At 31.5% G+C, this 21,370-nt stretch overlaps 1 long non-coding RNA gene across 4 annotated transcripts; it reads left to right on the top strand.

The window, feature by feature from the left end:
- Positions 1 to 1,037: 1,037 nt before the first annotated feature.
- On the top strand, positions 1,038 to 18,592 carry LOC116422962. Of its 4 annotated transcripts, XR_004233450.1 has the most exons (8): positions 1,038 to 2,421; positions 3,507 to 3,585; positions 4,162 to 4,211; positions 7,501 to 7,618; positions 8,594 to 8,694; positions 16,219 to 16,313; positions 16,696 to 16,806; positions 18,547 to 18,592. It is a non-coding gene; the product is annotated as an uncharacterized LOC116422962 (long non-coding RNA). The 4 variants fall into 4 exon arrangements; XR_004233449.1 differs by having other exon boundaries at positions 1,038 to 3,585; XR_004233451.1 differs by lacking the exon at positions 4,162 to 4,211 and having other exon boundaries at positions 1,038 to 3,585.
- Positions 18,593 to 21,370: the final 2,778 nt, after the last annotated feature.

Genomic DNA, 21,370 nt, shown 5'->3' on the forward strand with positions numbered 1-21,370 from the left:
TTTTTTCTAATTTTTCATTCTAGTAAATTTCTTTGATTCTTGATGTCTCTATTAGTCTCCACTTGCCCAGTTCTAACTTTAGTGACCTTTTGTAGCTCCTTTTCCATCAATTCTTGAGACTCTCTTTCCATTTGACCAATTCTGCTTTTCTTTTCTTTTTTTTTTTACATGACCAAAACATTATTTTGCTGTATAAAAAGAATCAGACTCTGAAATATTGTACAATTAGCTTGTGAAGGAAATCAAAAATGCAGGTGGGCATAAATATAGGGATTGGGAATTCAATGTAATGGTTTTTAGTCATTTCCCAGAGTTCTTTCTCTGGGCGTAGCTGGTTCAGTTCATTACTGCTCCATTGGAAATGATTTGGTTGATCTTGTTGCTGAGGGATGGCAAGGTCCATCAGAACTGGTCATCATATAGTTTGTTGTTGAAGTATATAATGATCTCCTGGTCCTACTCATTTCACTCAGCATCAGTTCGTGTAAGTCTCTCCAGGCCTTTCTGAAATCATCCTGTTGGTCATTTCTTACAGAACAGTAATATTCCATAATATACATATACCACAATTTATTCAGCCATTCTCCAACTGATGGGCATCCATTCAGTTTCCAGTTTCTAGCCACTACAAAAAGGGCTGCCGCCTCCCGACTCTAACCCTAAATGCCTCCCGACTCTAACCCTAAATGCCTCCCGACTCTAACCCGACTCTAACCCTAAATTCGTGCACATACAGGTCCCTTTCCCTTCTTTATGATCTCTTTGGGATATAAGCCCAGTAGTAACACTGCTGGGTCAGAGGGTATGCACAGTTTGATAAGTTTTTGAGCATAATTCCAAACTACTCTCCAAAATGGTTGGATTCGTTCACAACTCCACCAACAAGACCAATTCTGCTTTTCAAGTAATTGTTTTTTTCCCAAGATGTTTACTCTTTTTTTTTTCATAATTCTCTATCATCCTTCTCATTTCTTTATCCAATTTTACTTCTATTTCTCTTATATGATTTTTGAGCTTCTTTTTGAGTTCTTTCATGACATCTTTCTGGCTTCAAGACCACTTCCCATTTTCCTTTGGGGTTTTGCTCATGGGTGTTTTAACATTGTCCTCTTCTCAATTTGTGAATTGATCTTCCATGTCATCATAATAACTTTTTATGGTCAGATTCTTATTTTTTGGTTGATGTTGATATGAATAACTCTTTCCTATTTGTAAGTAAAATTGAGTTGATTACCAAAAACTCCAGAATACTACAGAGAATTCCTCAAGGTTGCATAAATAGGCATTATCTGAGATAGACTTTTAACACATGTCTCTGTGTTCTAATATATATTAGAATATTGAATTTTAAATGTTTGGAGAAGCCAAAAAGGCAACAGGATTAATAGATTTCTTTTTCAAAGGTGAGGAGCAATTAGAGATTAAGTAATCTGTCAAAGATCCTAAACTGGGGATGTAGCCCCTCTCATGGCTTCACACCTGGGAGTATTAATTATAAGATTTTTAATAATGCCTGATTAGAAGAGTATGGTATACCTTGCAGTACTATTACAGTTTTAACAATTTATTTTAAATTGATTCAAATGAGATTTATTTGAAGAATTGTGAATTCTGTTAGCTTAATTCAGACTGCCAAAAATTTACATTTGAAAGAATGAAAAACAAAACCCAATTTTTAAATAGTTAGAAAAATATGAATGTATCAATCAAAGGAGATTTAGAAAGGAGATTGAAAACCTCTTCTCAACATTCCCAAGTATGCTCAAACATTACAAATAGATAATCTTTCTACTTTCTACTAGTTTTTAATGTTTCAGAACTTTTCCTCTTTGCTTTTTAATCATGTATTTAGATTGCTGTGAGTCAAACAACTATCAGTTAAGTTAATCTTAGTTTTGGTTACTTGTAAATTTTAAGCCTGATGTTAAAGTATAATGATCTATTGAACTTAACAAATCCAAATGTCAAGGAAATGTTATTACTTGGATTGATATTTATGGAATAAAAGCTGATGAAATGTTTTATGTTGTAGTTAATAGCTTGTCTATTGTAGTAAATGTTTTCTGGAATATAGCATTCCTATAGACAATTTTGTTTATAGGAACATAGGATTTAAAAAAAATTAATCCCTTTCTATCAACCTTTATTTCCATTGTTATGTATAATTCAATTTTCCTAAAATACGTCATTCTAATTTTTGGAGATCTTTTATGAACCTAACATGTAAACAACATAATATTTAGAAAGTATATGGAAGGATCAGAAAATATATTTTAGAGGAAAGCTCTCTGATATTTTAAATTGTAATAGAATGTTTGGAAAGTAACTTATAGGGATGTTGCTAGGTTTTTCTTTTTCAAAACTTCTCTGCTTTTTCTTCTGTCTGCTCAGACTGCACGAGGCCATGACATTCCTACAGTGGTAAGTAAACATGTCAAACTCATTTGCCATGTGGTCCAAGGAGACCTTCCTTCTATACACAGAATTATAGATATTAACAATTAAATTCTAGCACCAAACAGCTGTTTTTTACACACTTTTTAAGGGTATATTAGCTCATGATATTTTAAAAGTTTATTTTAGATCGAATGACTTGGTAGTGAATAATTATTAAATTTTATTTAATTACCAACTCTGCCATCTTAACAACCCTGTTATTGGGGAGAGGTATAAAGTGAGTTAGCATATTTAGATTGATTTATATGTTAGTTCTAGGGCTTATTGGGGACGTTGGCCCTATCTCTTGTCCTTTAGTACTGGGAGAAATAAATTTACAGATAGAAACCGACCTGGATTTCTCCGGTCTGAACTCAGATCACGCAGGACTTTAATTGTTAAACAAACGTAATCTGAATGAGCAAAACATCCTTCCTAATGATTTGTAATTTCAATCACTGTTCAAAATGTCAAGTAGCATTATTGTTATTGCATTGTTTTTAAAATCAGTTCAAAGGAGTAATGAGTCCAATGTGTGTTAACTCAAAGTTTTAAAAAGCCATGTCTCAGCTGATATGCACTTGTCAATGCTGCCTTGATGCTTTTTTTCTCCTTTATGAGGATTTTTATTTTCTCTCTGTGTTTATTCTCTTTTTAATCTCATCTGAATTGTACTCTTCAGAATCATAGTCTATTCTGTTTATCTTCATGGAATTCCTGCATAAGATGTATACAACACATGTGAGGATCTAATTTGGTCCTCAGTTACTTATTTCCCAAGGAGCAATTCTTTTATTGCCAATATCTTTCCCATCTTTTGTGGGAAATTGAAACAAATAGGGACTGACCATTCAGTTTAGGACATTAAATTTGATCAATGCAGCTTAAACACAGTTCTAAATTATAGGCAATTAAAACCCCATGGTTAGAAAAGAAAGAGCCTATTTATGGAAAAAATCTATTGTATGGTATGATTGAGGCAGCTCAATGGCATATTACTTTTCATTATAGAAATTGGTCATAAATATAAACACGTAATGATGAATAAACACCTAATCCTTTATTTCTAGTATCTCTGCTGTCTTTCCATCTCCCGATCTTCAACAGATAAATTGGTGTTTGATGATGGGTTACAAGAAGACACAACAGGTAAGCTGTGTATTGGATCAATTTTTAACAAAATGCTTTCTGGGATTAGCTAGGAATAGATTATGGGACATGATATGGTAAATTAGATGAATATGTGTCATTTATAAATAATAGCCCTTTCAGTCGTGGGTTGTTTTTAGCAAAAGTAGAGGATTTAAAATTAATTCACAGCTATCATCATTCCTTTCTCTTTTATGTAGTAAGAAACCAAGATAAGTCTTCAAACCTGCTTTTTCTTATGTTTGAGAAAGAAATGTTGTTCTCCATTGCTTTGCAAAATGATTAATCATAGTCAATTTTTATAATAGTGTGTGAAATTACATTTAGTCTTTCTTTTTACTTCCATTCAAATAGGATAATATTTGTAAAACACTTAGAACAAATAATAGGTACTTGATAAATGCTTTTTCTTCTCCTTCTGTCATCTTTCTTTTTAAAATTCATTCATTCACTCAGTCATCCATTTGGTCTCATCATCTCTAAATATAATGAGATTGTAGATCCATTAAATACATGGTGAATTGATGACTTTGTTTTCTTATTTTCTCTATGTGCTCTATTTACTATGCCACCTAGCTGCTCCTATGGAATATAGCTTTGCTGCATTTTCCTGCTGGATTTTGTTAGTAAGTAGTAAGTAGTTGGGTAGTAAGTAGAAATATTAATTTCTAAAACACTTATAGACAAAGCCCCAAAGAAAAAAAAATGGGAATTGAATTCAAGCCCATAAGAAGAGCTCAAAAGGGGAATTTAAAATCAGAGAGGCAAAAGAAAAAATTAAGAAGATAAATTACAATATTAGCAAGAGAATCATGAAAAAAGAGTTGACAGCTTGAAAAAAGATAACAGCTCTTTAAAAAAACTAGAATTGGCCAAATTGAAAAGGAGGTGCAAAAGTTAATTGAAGAAAACAATTCCTTAAAAATGAATAATCCAAATAAAAATAATAAAGTCAAAAGAATGAAAAAAAGAAGAAAATATAAAATATCTTATTGGGAAAATAATTGATCTAGAAAATAGATCCAGAAAAGATAATTTCAGAATTACTGAACTACCTGAAAGCCATAATCAAAAGGTGTATATTTGGAGACATATTTCAAGAAATTATCAAAGAAAACTGATTCTAGAACCAGAGAGTAAACTAGACATACATCAAAAGAATCCATCAAACATTTCTGGGCAGAAATCACAAAATGAACATCATAGCCAAATTTCAGAATTCTTAGGCTAAGGAAAAAATATTACAGATAGTTACAAAGAGACAAATATTAGGGAATAACAATCAGGATACCCAGGATTTAGTAGCTACAACATTAAAGGATCAGAGGCATGGAATATGTGTCCATGAAAATAGAATTAATATAAAAAGAATCCATTTCAAAAGATACCTGACTATTTAAAAATATTTCACATTTCAATTTATATTTTTATACCTTTCACTACTAGAGATTAAAGTAATACATAATAATTTACTGTTTAGAAATTTCTGGGATGCAGTTAATGGAGTCTTGAGGGACAAAATAATAAATAAATAAATGAACAAACAAACAAATAAACAAAATAGAAAAGAAGAATCATTAAATGAATATGAATTTTTAAAATAGAGTAAACAAATAAATCTGGAATAAGTACAAAGAAGACATTGAAATTAGAGTAGAAATAAACTGGAAATAAAAAAATGCTATACACATGATAAACAAAATTAAATGCCACCACTGTCTTGGATAATGAAAAGTTTATCATTAAAAAAAAAAACCTTTGCAGATTTCCCCTTCATATTGATATACAGGATATACAGAATGTTTTAAATATGTTAAATAATTTGATCCTCTTTTATTTTAAATATTATGATGATATTTAAAAACTACAGAATGAAGTAAAATTAATAAAATATACAAATAGTTTCCTAATTGTTTCTTCAGCTACAGAGTGATTACAAAATTACATACAGAATGAATGGCACATTGCCAGTTTTCTCTTTTCTATTTCTATAGCATAACATGAAAATATGGCATGTTTATTACACACATAAAATTAAACTTTTAATTGTGTATTTGAGGACCTAGTTTTCTTAAACCTATTTATTAACAATTGAAGGAAAGATGTGTAAAATTATTTATGTAAAAATTATAAATTAATTGAGTCGTTAGCATTTTAAAATGTTTTCTATAAAGTGGAATTTCATGAATATAACTTTCTTTACACCTTAACATTATGCATAGAGACACTGTCTGCATTTGTTTTTCTTTTGTAAAAGATTATTTTAAAAGTTAGTGTTAATAAATTTTATTTACAGACATATCTTCCACAATATTGCCACAATTGATATCACCTCTCATTAAGTTATTAATGGATTGTTCCTCAATCTTACCACTTTGCTCTGTCTGATTCAGTTCAATTATGCTGCAGTACTCTCTGCCCTGCCCCACTTCAGGGATCCTTTGCCAACTCATTTCCTTCCCCTAACCAAACCCAACTTATTATATTATTAGCTTTATGATACCAATCCCCCGAAATGTTTTGATGAAGATAATCATATGGGTGTAAGTTGCCACGTATATGTCATATATTAACACTAATTATTTCCTCTCTTCCTTTTAAATACTATGTTGATCTTAAGAGAAATGCTACTGACTTAGTAGATTAATAAAGATTAAAAAATTAAATCCCTTTTTGACAAATTTTTACTTAAAGCATAATAAAAGTTCCCTTAAATCTGGTAGGTAATGTAATTACCTAACATAAATAGAATGCAGAAAAAAGTACCAATCATACAATTTCTCATGATATAAAATAATTCTATAAATATTATTCCTTTTAGAGAACTTTTATTTTATCATTTTTATTTTGCTTTTATGGTATTGGTTACTGTATTTATGACCTGAAAGAATTTACTATTAACAGTGAAACATTTTCAGAATGCTCCTTTTGCATTTCATTGTGAATAGATTTTTGTTGGGGAATTTATTTAATTTCAAATCTATATGTATATAATAACAGGCTATATTATAATGGGATTCTATTCCATGTTGTTCTAAAGCCCAAACTGCTATTATTACTTTTGTAAACATGTTGAATTGGTGTAACATTGACACTAAAAAGCTTACAACACATTATTTTTGACAAAGATTAAGATCTGGATATATTTTTATGTGTAACTAAACAGGTCTCATCATATGAAAGGCAGCACACTATTAAAATATAATCATCTTATCAGACTACTCTATTTTATGTGATAGTAGTGTATGATAAAGGTTGTGGCTGACACAAATTGACTAGATTTATCTATCTATCTATTTAGTATGAATCATATAGCCATGACTTCATAAAGATGACTTTCAGAATTCAGAATTAGTCAGGTCCTCTGAAAAGCCATATTGCTTTTTCATAACCATGATTTGATTCCTTATGTAGAATTTTTAGATTTCATCAGTATCTACTGACTATTCCAAATGATTTTGATAACTTTGTTGCTGTTCTGATTACACAACTTTAGTGACTTGGAAAATAATGCATATATAGTTTTTTTTCCCCCTCCCTATACCATCTTTGGAAGATGTTAGGGAAAGGAATATGCAATTCCTGAACTCTTTGAAATATTGTAGATAATGATTCATAAAACTGATTTCAGGAGCAAATGCTAGATTAGTTATTGTCCTTTATTATGCCTAAACAACTTCTGGTGACTTCAATTAAATTTATTGCTACTTAGTTAAAGGCAGAAGTTGAATCATTATATGTTCTTCAGAAGCTAAAGTACTCTCAAAAATGTTGGAAAAATAATGGTAACTCTTTCTTTATGTGCTCCATAACTTTTAATAGTGACTTTTCTCAAAATCAGTTTAATACATCATAATTTAACCAAAAGAAGAAGAGCTAAAGGTCAACTGAGCTGCTTTTTGACTAACATTACAGGGATTGTGAAGCAGCAGATTAGACAGCCATGTCACGGATCCAGATCAACAGAACAACAGCCTGTTCTAGAGTGGACCACCTCCCACTCCACAGAGAGTCCTGATACAAACCTCATGAGGTAGATACCTTCATTAATGATTGGAAGATCTGCCCCTCCTTCTCCTGCCTTATTGTGGTGAAAGACAAATCAATCAGACTTACCTCCCTTTTGCCCTTCCAACATACCGTTTTATTTTCCCAGTGGCTAATTGGTATATCTTATCATCTTTGGCTGATCACCAGTATCACTAGATACTAACCCCTTCAATGTAAACACACTATTTATATTCAATAGACATAATAGTGTGTAGCTACCATTGTAATTTGTTTATTAACTGTTTCCATTTGTTTTGTGATTTCTCATTTATCAGGAGTTCTGGGTAATTTCCCACATAAAGCACATCATAACCATCATATCCTTCTCCTACAGAATGAGAAATTGTTTGTGTCCATTAGACAACGCTTATGGAATAGTCATTATAATAACATCAAATGAAAGTTTAAAAAACTTTTTATGCTGATATTAATTTTATGTATTAACTGTCTTTTCTGGCTACATTTTAAATTGTTCACTGGTTTATTCTAAGTTCCTGAATAATTTTACAAATGAAACTATTTCTTATGAGCCTGCATATTAGTTTGGACCTTGCCCCCTCCAAAGAAAATTATAGTAAATTTGGAATCAGGTAGAAAGAAAAATAAAATATCTCCCCATTTCTGAGTTACAGAATTCTCTTGCTTTCATCTAGTTTGTGAATGTTAATTTTGTAAAAGTAATTCCATTAACTTTGCTGTACTAGTTTGTTTGCATGTGAGTGTGTATGTATGTGCACATATCAACACACAACAATATTAACATCTTTGGGCATTTAGATAGTGGTCATTATTTTATTTTTTCCCTTTTAGATAGTGTTTTCTCTTTTGTTAATCAAAAATTAAATCTCTTTAAATTAGCATTAATAAAGGTATCATGTACTAATTTCATTTAAAAATCTTACATTTATTTAGTTTTGAGTATTTGAGTTATATGTTTTTTCTTTAATATATGTTGTAGGTCTCATCCTCATACTGGGTCTGTCCAAACAAGTACTAAGGTGGCAGGACGCAGAGGATGACAGCTCCCACATCTCCCGCCAAAGGGGGCCTTGGAGAGAAGTAAGTTGTATATTAAATTATATCATTTAGGAAATGCCATTGGATTCTAAGGTGAATAAAGATTTTCTTTATACTTTTGCATTAATTTTAAAATGTTCTTTGTCATCATTTATGTTTGTATTAGTATAATTCATTATTTTGGCAAAATATTTTCATTTACTATAGGCCACATAAATTTTCTATGCAGATAATTGAAAATTATTGTGATATTGAAAATTATTACTGCATCAGAAATGGGAAAATGGATGGTATAATATTCTTAAAGAACGTGTTTGTTGAATGGTAGTTTTGTTGCCATGAATAAATTTGAATACTTGTTATTAGTTACAAGGAGTAATTAGTCAAATCAATTTTTCTACAACTGCAAAGGATGGTTAGCTGGTGCACAACTATGGTGATCCTTCTCAAAACTGGAATATCAGAAAAGGTAATAGTATAAAAATAAAAATGCATGTCATACTGATATTTTAATACTATCATAGTTTGATATGAGAATCACTATACACATATACATGCTATCCACTAAAAGTCATTTTTTGGAAATAGAGTATAATAATCATCTTTACTCATTTAATTAAGTAACTTGAGAATCTTCATTTGGTTAGTGGATGTGACTTGGAAAATATATTGAAATGTCCATATACTTATTTTCCTTTTGAGAAGACTCATACTGTATCTCTATATATCTCTGTTGTTTTTAACCCCTGTCCTTTGGTTCCCTTTTTGTTTTGTTTTTGTGTTATTTTCCCTAGACAATGGAGACAAGGAGATAGAACCTAATGAAGGTCTGTACATAAAGGAGGGTTTGTTTTGTGCTGAAAGCCTTTTTTGGGGGCTGTGTAAGCAAAAATAAACCCAAATGCAATTGATGTTCCTTCATTGCATAGACTTTTATTAGTTTAGTAAAAGAAATTTTTATGGCTAATAGTCAAGTACTTTTAATTTTTACTAATACCAACAGGTTAATGTTTTTCTCTAATAAATTTCACTTTTAATCAGTATTCCATGCTTAGAATAAGACTTTAAGCAAAGATGTCAATTGCAATCTGTGTTTCTGTCTTTGATGGTCTATATTTACTTCAAATGTATGTCATCAATATTTTAATTAGTATTTTTTTATATTATGTCAGATTAAATTTGGATTTAAAAATAAAACTTTAAAAGATTTTTTACCTTACTATATTTTCTGCATCATTTTTCTTGATGCTCATAGAATGTCTAGCAATGTAAAAAGTTAAATTTTATGTGGATATTTGTATGTGGATGTGGATATTTTATCAATGCTGTATAGTAACATGAAAAAAGATAAATCTGTTGGAAGTGAGGGAAATTTATTTACGTAAATAGTATCATCTTGATATTATACAATTGTACAATTCTTGGAAGATAGAAAAATATCTCTTTCTGGATATAGAGAGGCTGAAGGTACTCATACGCTTAGTTTAGAACACTTATGAAAAAAGAAAAGCTGTGGTAGAAGGGATTAGAAAGTGCTATTAAAAGGAATAATTTTGCTTAGGTGTTAATTTAATTTAATTTAATTTAATTTTAATTTAATAGCCTTTTATTTACAGGATATATGCATGGGTAACTTTACAGCATTAACAATTGCCAAACCTCTTGTTCCATTTTTTCACCTCTTACCTCCCACCCCCCCCCCAGATGGCAGGATGACCAGTAGATGTTAAGTACATTAAAATATAAATTAGATACACAATAAGTATACATGACCAAAACGTTATTTTGCTGTACAAAAAGAATCAGACTCTGAAATATTGTACAATTAGCTTGTAAAGGAAATAAAAAATGCATGTGGGCATAAATATAGGGATTGGGAATTCAATGTAACGGTTTTTAGTCATCTCCCAAAGTTCTTTCTCTGGGCGTAGTTGGTTCAGTTTTAGATGTTAATTTTAGCACTTTCAGTTTTATCTTGATAACTTATGAAGAACAAGTACAATAATAAATAACAGTATGTTGTATTCAAAACATTTTGGGTAAATAGTTTATGACATTGTTGTGATTAACTGACTTTTTGAGGTTAGTCTAAGTAGATACTATGGATGTGAATGTTAATGTTTTTATGACTAGCACTCTGGTATGTTACTACATAGACATCATTTTTGAACAAGAAAAAGATGTGCAGAAATGAAAGGCAGTGTGGAGTAGTAGGATAAATGCTACATTTGAAATCAGTGGACTTGGATTCACATACTGACTTTGCTACCTATATGACTGGGTAATTCAGTTGAACTTTCTATACTACTGTTTACTTATCTTTAAAATGAAGGTGATATACTAAATGCCTTCTAGCTCTAAATCTAAGATACTCTTCAAGATGACTCAAACTTTTTACTATGGATCTGAAAGTCTCAACTTAAAAGACCTTTTTATTAGAAAGACTACTGTTTTAAATACATATATATTTGCATATCTATATGTAAGTATGTGTATATTAAATATTTACATGTATATATGAAAAATAGAAGAAAGAGAAAGGAAGAGGGAGAGAGAGGCAGAGGGATGACCTAATGTCTTAGTAGATATAGGAGCTAGCCTTGGAGTTAGAATGGTCTATTGTATTGAAGTCTGTTTTCTGATACATGCTAAATCTATGACTATAGGCAAGTCATTTAACTACTCAGTTTTCAAAGAATTTCTTTAAAATTTGTAGAACAGTTGTTGGTCTGCATTTTCAGAGGGTTTTCTCATCAAAAGTTTCCTACACTGAAGAAATTATAAGTCCAGATATTCATATGTGTGTACACACACACACACACACACACACACGAGAGAGAGAGAGAGAAGAGAAAGACAGAGTATTCTTTCTCTCTGAAGAATATTCAATTGAATGAAGTTCCTAAATAAACTTTTTCAAATTATCTTTAACAGGTCTTGGAAAATCCCATTTCTAATATTAATTTACACTATATATAGTCACTAATAAAATATAAGGAGGATCAACACTTTGAAAATTGATCATATCTCTCTATATTTAAAAAAAGGAATCACTAAAATATTAAAGATGTGGGTTGATATCTTTATATTATTATATTAATTATATTATATACACATATATATAAAATATATAAATTTATATTATTATATTAAAAGATAATGGTAAATTGATTTTCTAATGGGATTTTTGCAATTAGTTGTTTTTATATAAAAAACTTTTAACATGTTGTGTCAAAAATTATGACTATTAAAGAAATGTATTTGAGGGAGGATGCTAAATGGTGTAGTAGATAGAGTGCCAGGTCTAACATGAGGAAAACTCCAAATCTAGCCTCAGCCATTTATTTATCATTTGATCCTGGACAACTCACCTAACTCTGCTTGCCTCAGTTTCCTAATCTGTAAAGTGGTGATAATAGGACCTATCTCCCAGGATTACAGTGCAGATTAAATGAGATATCTGAAAGATACTTAATATAGTACTTTGCACATAGTAAGTGCTATGTAAATATTAGTAATTATTTGTCATCATCATTCTTATTTTGTAGAAAAGCATCATCTCCCTTCTGTTGTACTTTATCACATGTATATATGTATGTACATATTTATACACAGAATGAGAGGGAGTGAGAAGAGAGGAAAGAAAAGGGAGGAGAGGAGAAGAGGGGAAATAAGGGAAGTGGAAGGGAAGAGAAGAGAGGAAGAGTGATTTACTTTAAACTCTCATATTTATTTGTCTCCTTTTGGAATTTTTCCTTACTATTATGTTATACAGTTATCAAATAAAATTTAAACAGCGATCTCTTTGAAAATCACTTGCATTCAAAAATATGTCCAGAAAAATCAATTTTATAGAAAAATTAATTTTTAATCTAATGGGACTCTCTTTTTTTAAATTGTTTTTTTTTAAAAATTTTAATAGCTTTTTATTTACAAGTTATATGCATGGGTAATTTTACAGCATTGACAATTGCCAAATCTTTGTTCCAATTTTTCCCCTCCTTCCCCTCCCCCCAATGGCAGGTTGACTAATACATGTTAAATATGTTAAAGTATAAATTAAATACAATATAAGTATACATGTCTTAGCAGTTATTTTGCTGTACAGAAAGAATCAGACTTTTAAATAGTGTACAATTAGCCTGTGAAGGAAATCAAAAATGTAGGCGGACAAAAATAGAGGGATTGGGAATTCTATGTAGTGGTTCTTAGTCATCTCCCAGAGTTCTTTTGCTGGGTGTAGCTGGATCAGTTCATTACTGCTCTATTGGAAATGATTTGGTTCATCTCATTGTTGAAGAGGGCCACGTCCATCGGAATTGATCATCAGATAGTATTGTTGTTGAAGTTTATAATGATTTCCTGGTCCTGCTCATTTCACTCAGCCTCAGTTTATGTAAGTCTCTCCAGGCCTTTCTGAAATCATCTTGCTGGTAATTTCTTACTGAACAATAATGTTCCATAATATTCATATACCACAATTTATTCAGCCATTCTCCAATTGATGGGCATCCACTCAGTTTCCAGTTTCTGGCCACTACAAAGAGACCTGCCACAAACATTTGTGCACATACAGGTCCCTTTCCCTTCTTTAGTATCTCTTTGGGATATAAGCCCAGTAGTAATACTGCTGAATCAAAGGGTATGTACAGTTTGATAACTTTTTGAGCATAATTCCAAATTGCTCTCCAGAATGGCTGGATGTATTCACAATTCCTCCAACAATGTATTAGTGTCCCTGTTTTCCCACATCCCCTCCAACATTCTGCGTTATTTTCCCCTGTCATTCTAGCCAATCTGACCGATGTGTAGTGGTATCTCAGAGTTGTCTTAATTGGCATTTCTCTGATTAATAATGACATGGAGCATCTTTTCATATGGGTAGAAATAGTTTCAATTTCTTTGTATGAGAATTGTCTGTTCATATCCTTTGACCATTTATCAATTGGAGAATGGCTTGATTTCTTATAAATTAGAGTCAATTCTCTATACATTTTGGAAGAGGCCTTTATCAGAACCTTTGACTGTAAAAATGTTTTCCAGTTTATTGATGGCACTCTCTTTTAATGGGTACATATAAATAATGGTGAAATAATTTGTATTTCATAGAAATATTCATAATATATTTCTTATTTTAACACTTCAGGTTACAAATGAAAATATTTTATAATAGAAAAAAACTTTAAAGGCAAAGTTCACTTTGAGGTAAATTTTATTCATATGAAACACCATGCCCCCTACATGAAAGATTTTTAGTCAAATGCCCCTTAAATGCCCATTTGAAAAGTACCAATTTTTTTTCTGAGCATCTTAAAATACTTTCACCTGTAGTGTATTGCTCTAATATTAGAAAGAGCTAATACTTTTGTAGACAACTAGAAACAATTGAGATTTCCATGAAGGTAGCATAAAAAGAAGACTTTCATCAATGCCCTTTTCTATCTCCATTTATGGCAACAAACTAATGAGGTAGGAGAAAGCCAGGAATACAGATGATTTTTAACTGTGCTCTCTGTTCTCAGTGGAAGAAAGAAAGGTTTCTCTTCTGACTAGGGTAAAAGTCTGTGTCTTTTTGACTTTTAGCTGGAACTTGGAGGAAGCCAGGGGAGCTAGGAGGCAGAGATGAAAGGAGAGCTCATTCCATGCATAGGGAACAGTTGAAGAAAAGGACCATATTTGGGAGATGAAGTGTCGTGTTTTAGGAACAGCAAGGAGTCCATTAGCACTAGATCTCACAGAGTATAAGGCCAGGAGTGTGTAAGGTATAAGACAGGTAAGATGGGAAGGCCAGGATATGAAGCCATATCTGATGACAAGCAGATGACTTTATCCTGGAAGTAATAGCCACTGGAATTTATTGAGGGATTTTGAGGAGGGGGAGGGAGTGATGTGGTCAAATGTACTTTAGGAGATCATTTTGAAAGCTGATTGGATAGATTGTCAGACCAATCAGTAGGCTTGTGAATAGTCCAGGTGATAACAGATTGTATCACAATAGTTGCATTATTAGAAAGCTAAAATTTAAAGTTGTTGGTAATAAATTGAATTATTAACTGGGTAGTATAGTGAGAATCTGAGGAATCAAGGATGAAGAAAATCATGTTGGATTAGCTCAGTGGTCCTCTATTTCAATATCAATAATAAAGGATTTATTTATTTGGGGAAGGATGAAGGGGATTAGCTCATTAAAGTAAGGTTAAATTATTATCCCTCATGTATACAATCAGCTACTTCCTCTATTACCATTAGTTGTGTGTGTGTGGGAAACTTTGGATATTGCTAATTGACTTGTTCTCACATATAAACAATAAATTTTTCTCTTTGTAATTTTTTTCTTCCAATTAATTTCAACAATTGAATATAGATTTCCCTCCACCTTTCCACCATTATTATTTCAGTAATTGTGTTCTTTTTAAGATACTTGATGTATGGTTACTCAGTCCTTATTAGAACTAGACTGAATTGTTCTAAAATGGTAGAAACAATATGATTTTCTCTTTGTGTGTGTGTGTGTGTATACATATTGTATATATATGTATATATACACACATACATACAACATTACATTCAGGTCAACAAACATTTATTCAGTAGCCTACTATGTGCTAATCACTGTGTTAAATTCTGATGGTGCAAAGAAAGGAAACAAGCAACCAAAAACATTTCCTTTGATCATTTCCCATTTTTGATTTCAATTATTTGTTTAAATGTTTAAGACACAGAAGCCTTATTCTTCTATAGTTAAAAAAACCCCAAAATTTGATAAGAAAACCCCAAAATTGTTAGGCACTAAACATCGTACAAGTACCAAAAAACAACATAAAGAATAAGATGGATTATATAGGATATCCTAAAAGTTTTAGTGAACTTTTAAGCTCTTAAACTATACTAAGACTTTCTGAATATTCTGTATTTAACAGTCATATCAATTAATTAATAAACATTTATTAAGTACCTACTGTGTGCCATACAGTCAAATCACTAATCATGTTAACTTGGTGATATCAATATCACCAAGATAATAAGTATCTACTATATGGCAGGTATTGTGCTAATTACAAGTACAAATAAGGGGGGGGGGGAATGCCAAGAAGCTTACAAACTAATGGGGGGAAAACAGACAGACAATTATGTAAAAACATGATATATTAAAGTATCATATACAACTATATACAAAACATATAAATTAGAGACAATAAATAAAGAAAACATTAGCATTAGGGGGATAAGAGAAAGCTTTCTAAGACAGTTAGATTGTATCCAAGATCTAAAGGAAGTAGGGAAATCAGAAGATAGAGATGAGGAGGGTGAAAATTCCAGGCATGAGACACAGCCAGTGCTACTACATAGAGTTGTGTTGGGGTATTTTGTGTGAGGAACATTAAAAGGGTAAGTGTAACTAGCTCACAAATTATTTGTGAAGAGGAGAATGTCAGAAAACTGGAAAGAGGAAGGTTATGAAGAGACTTAGAAGGCAAACAGAATTTTACAGTTAATTTTGAGGATAATAAGGAGACTCTCAAGTATAATGAATATTCAGATGACATGGTCTGACTTCCATTTCAGAAGATGACAGCTGAAGGGAGAAGGATCTAGAGTGAGAAGGACTTAATACAAGAAGACCAACCAGTGAAGTATTACAGTAATTCGGCTGTGCGATGGTAAGGCCCTGTATCAGAATGTCAGCAGTCTCAGAGTAAAGAAAGAATACAAAGAATACAGTCCCAGAGATGTTGAAGGTTGAGTTGGCAAGGCTTTGCAGATGATTGATTCTAGGGAATGAGGGAGAATGGGGAGTTGAGGATAATAAATACATTGTGAGCCTGAGGATTATGGTGCCCTTGCATTAATAGGAAAATTAAAAAGAGGAAAATGTGGGGTAAAGAAATGAGTTTAAATTTGAATACAATGAGTCTAAGATGTCTATATTACATTAAATTTGAGCTGTCTAATCAGTGGCAATTACTACTAATAATAGCTAACATTTATGTAGGAAACACCATGTGACAGGTGTTTTATAAGTATCTCATTTATTTCCTACAGCAACCCATAAGAGTAGATGCTGTTATCTTCCTATTTTATAGAGGGTGAAGACAAGGCAAACAGAAAGTGCAACTGTGTCCAGGTTCTTCACGCATCTAGCAAATGATTGAGGTAGGATTTGAACCTGGATCTTTCTGGTTTCAGGCCCAATGTAACATTTACTGTAGTCAATGTGTACTTGTTGAGAAGAGATAAGATAATGGAGGTAGTAGGAGAGGATAGGGCTACATAGAAATAGAACTGAAAATCATCTACCTAGGGATAAATGGGACATAGGACAGAGCCTGGGATAAATGGATGAATGGCTAACAGATACATAGTCTAGATGAAGATCCAGTAAAGGACACTGGGCAGCACTAGGCAGAGAAATAGCAGAACCAACAGAAAGGGGTCATTATTGGTCTTGTCTTGAAACTCTTTTTAATTTCATCTCTTGTTTCTGAAAATCTTTCCATAATACATAAAAATAGTTTTCTGCTTTTAATATATAATGAACAAAATGTAACTGTTCTTTAATGATGACATTTTTTAGAGATGATTTTAAGATTCGGTGATCATTACGTTTTAGGATATCAGAGTGAAGCCATTGAGAATAAATTGCTGTTAAGGTCACTGGTTTCATAAAAAATAGTTTTAAATTCTCACTATTTGATATTTGCAGTTGATTGGATTTTATTTGGAGGGGATTTGTAGTTTTACAACTTTGAAGAATATTTTGTAATTTAACTATAGAATATTTGAAAACAATTCCTATATTCATTGGCATTTAAAATAATTTAGGAAAAATTACAAAACAAGTCTAGACTTAAACCATAAATTAGAATTTTTGAAAAAGAACTGTTAGTAGGTAAAGAACATTCATATTTATTTTAAAGATCTTCAGTGATTAGAGTCATATGTATTCTTAAGCAAAGCAATCAAAATGGATGTTTCAGTTTTCTGAACTAAAATGTGACTAAAATACTGACTCGGGAAAAATTATAACTAAGATATTTTGGTAGTTGCAGAAGAACAAAGCAGTTCAATTTTGGTTCTGTTGTTTATATTTCGAGATCACTTTGCCAAGAAAATGAGAATAAGTATGATCGTTGATTGTTATATAATCTTCACCAACTTGTGTATATAGCAATATTACTTTTCTAAAATTCATAGACACTATAATTATCTATTTAAAAGCAGCAATATAAAAATATTAAAAAATCTGAAGATTGTGTTGTGCAAAGGAAATAGCATTCAATAGCAAAAATCTTATTAGACACATTAGATTTGGTTCAATTCTGTCTTCTTTTCTAGGTGACTTTCTTATTTAAATTTTACTATATTAATGTATATTAAAGTATATGGGAAAATATCATTAACATTTTCGTTTACTTTTCACCTAATTTTTTTTTTTTACATATTTTAAGTTGCAGTTATTTTGAAACTCAACTTTTAAAAAATTGTCAATTAGGGACTTCATAGGTTTTTGGAATGATGTTATGTTTCAAGAATCAGTGGATTGACAAATGGAAAGCCTAGACCAATACATTTTTCTTTTCCCTTATGTTGGCCATCTATCATCTCCCTGTTGGTAAAGATATTTATTAAATTTTCAAGGTTATGATTTCATTATATAATAACAGAACAATAATAATATCTGGTATCTGGTACATCAGAATTTTGAGATGATAAAGGAAAATTTTAAGATTTTTGTATTCACCCTCAAGAAAGGCAAGAAAGCCTTTTTTTAACCATGGTTTTTAAGTTTGTGTATGTATGTGTGTGTTTGTTTGGGGGGGAGGGGTGTGTGTGTTTATAGTCAAGTAACAACCTATATGTTTTCTTTCATTGTTTTCCTTAATGTAAACACAGAATTTAATAAAGAACACAAGGATGTGGAAGAGCAGGGTGAAAAAAAGCAAAGGGAAGAAGCCAAGGCAGGTCTGTGTTGACTCTTGTTTAAATGAGTGCTTTACTCTGTTTCTTCTCAATTTCATATGATTTTTACTCCAAATTAAAAATATTAAAAATTCATCAACAACAGAGGTTCCTTTTCTAGTTAAAATTAGAAAAGTTTTATGCAATGTGGCATATTTAGTAACTAGTTCTAAGTAACCTATTTATACTGTCCAAATGCAAATATTAGCTTCTCTAAGTAAATTATTATGTTTAATCTGAAAGATATAAGATAGAAAACACAATAATTTCTTATACCCACTTAACATCAGAGAGACAGTATAGACCTAAGGAAAAGATGACGGATTTAGAAACAAAGTCCTGGGTTTCAAATCCTGACTCTACCATTTAATAGATCTATGTGATTTTGAGCAAGTTATTAAAGCTATCAGACTCAGTTTTCTCATTTGAAAAAGAGAAAATTGACCTAAGGAATCTATAACGTCCCACTCGATTCTAATTCTATGATGGCAATGAGCCTTTTAGTATTTAGAATCCACTGTCATATGTCTTCCAACTTAACTCTTCCTGTGGTTTAAAACCTCTTTGAGGATTTTAATTTACTAGTATTTTTTTCTTTTTTTGGTAACATTTCTATTTTTAAAAAATAATTATAACTTTTTATTGACAGAACCCATGCCAGGTTAATTTTTTACAATATTATCCCTTGCACTCACTTCTGTTCCGATTTTTCCCCTCCCTCTCTCCCCCCTCCCCTAGATGGCAAGCATATTAGTATTTTTTAAAAAATAATCAGAAAGTAGAGAGTAACAAGTTAGAAATGAATAGATTTTTTTCCCCCTTTTTCCTTGACTTAATCCATAATAGGATAATAGGCACCTAGGAAATGCATAAAAAATTCTCGTTATTAAAATATTACTAGATTCATTAGCATAATAATATGCTAAAAGTTTCAGAGCAAATAATTTTGACTTTTTTATTCTTAGTCACTTCTTGCATAGTTTTACCAATATTATCTTGGATCCAGAAAATGAGACATTGAATAAGCTTTCGTGTCACATAATTAAAGAATAATATTAGACACTGCTGAAATTTATTAATTGCCATTTTAGAATTCCCTGGGATTAGTTGACAAGAATAATACTAAATGCAGATATGGGATATTGTTGTCCACAGAATGATACCTGTGAGGGAAATTTTATAAGTATCACAGTCTACTGATGACTAAGTTTAAAAAAACAAAAATATTCAGTACAGTAGTACTATTATAGTCCCTCTATCATATTTAATATTCTAGGGATCTGTCTAATTAGGATCCATTAATTCCTATTATTCTATGATAGCTTGCTAGTTACTCGAATTTTATTTTGTCCTTTAGAAAAGATTTAATGTTTAAGCTGCTATTTGCTAGATTGTATGACTTTGGTTTTACAAATGGGGAAGTTAATATTTAGATAATAGATATGATTTACTAAGAAAGAATATCTTTGACAGAAATAAGTTGGAAGAGATGTAGATTTGGAGGGCAAAGTGAGATAATGAGTTTAGCTTTTGATTATTCAATTTTGAAGTATCTGTGGACTTTCACAAGTTAAATATCCAATAGGCAATTAGTAGTGTAGGTCTAAAGTTCAGAGGAGAGATTGCAACTGGATATAAAGAATTGTGAGTTATCTGCCTAAAAATTACATTTAATCTATGGAAGTTGATGAGGTGGCAAAAACATGTAGACAAAGACATAAAGACAGAAAAAGAGAGTTAGAGAAAATTGTTAGTAAATAGAAGAGAAACTCTAGAACAGAGAACTGAGTAACATCCATTAAAAAAAAAATTTATTTGAACATTTAATTACACATAAAATATATTTAACAATCCTTTTTTACTCTTAACTCAAAATTTCCTTCTCTTGTATCCCAATCTTTGAGAAAATAAGCAATTTTATTGATTATAAGTATGAAATCATTTAAAATACATTTTACAATAACCACATTATAATGAAAACAGAACAAAAATAATAAGAAAAATAAAATTCAAAAAAAGAAAGATTTATTCTTCATTCAGAGTTCATCAGTTCTCTCTCTGGAGGTGGATAACATTTTCTTTGATGGGTCCTTTGGAATTGTCTTAGATCATTGTTCTGATTAGAGACATATGGAAAGTCTTTTATAGTTGATCCTCTTCACAATATTGTTGTTACTATATACAATATTCTCTTGGTTTTGCTTCCTTCAGTTTGCATGAGTTCATGTAAGTCTTCCCAGGTTTTTCTGAAATCATTCTGCTTTTCAGTTTTTCTAATACAAAAGTATTCCATTACAATTATATACCACAACCTCTTCAGCCAATTCCCAATTTATAGTCATTTCCTCAATTTTGAATTCTTTGCTACCACAAAAAGAGCTGCTCTTAATATTTTTGTATGGATAGGCCCTTTCCCTCCAGGGTCTCCAGAGTAAAGGTCGTCCGTGGCACCAGAGTGGAGGGCATCCATGGCTCAAGCGTAGATGCCTCCAGAGTGGAGGCTTCCAGAGTGGAGTCCATCTATGGCACTAGAGAATGGAGGCTTGCAGAGTGCTCTGGTGCCACGGACAGCCTCCACTCTGGAAGCCTCCACTCTAGAGCCATGGACAGCCTCCATTCTAAAGACCTCCACTCTGGTGCCACGAGTAGGCTCTACTCTTGAGCCATGGTGCCACGGACAGCCTTCGTTCTTCTCTTCTTCCTGGTTTCTGATAGAATTGTGTATCTATATTGATATGAGTTATTTCCTTTTGAGTCA

The sequence above is a fragment of the Sarcophilus harrisii genome, chromosome 3 (genome assembly GCF_902635505.1).
Source record: "Sarcophilus harrisii chromosome 3, mSarHar1.11, whole genome shotgun sequence".
Classification (NCBI taxonomy): domain Eukaryota; kingdom Metazoa; phylum Chordata; class Mammalia; order Dasyuromorphia; family Dasyuridae; genus Sarcophilus; species Sarcophilus harrisii.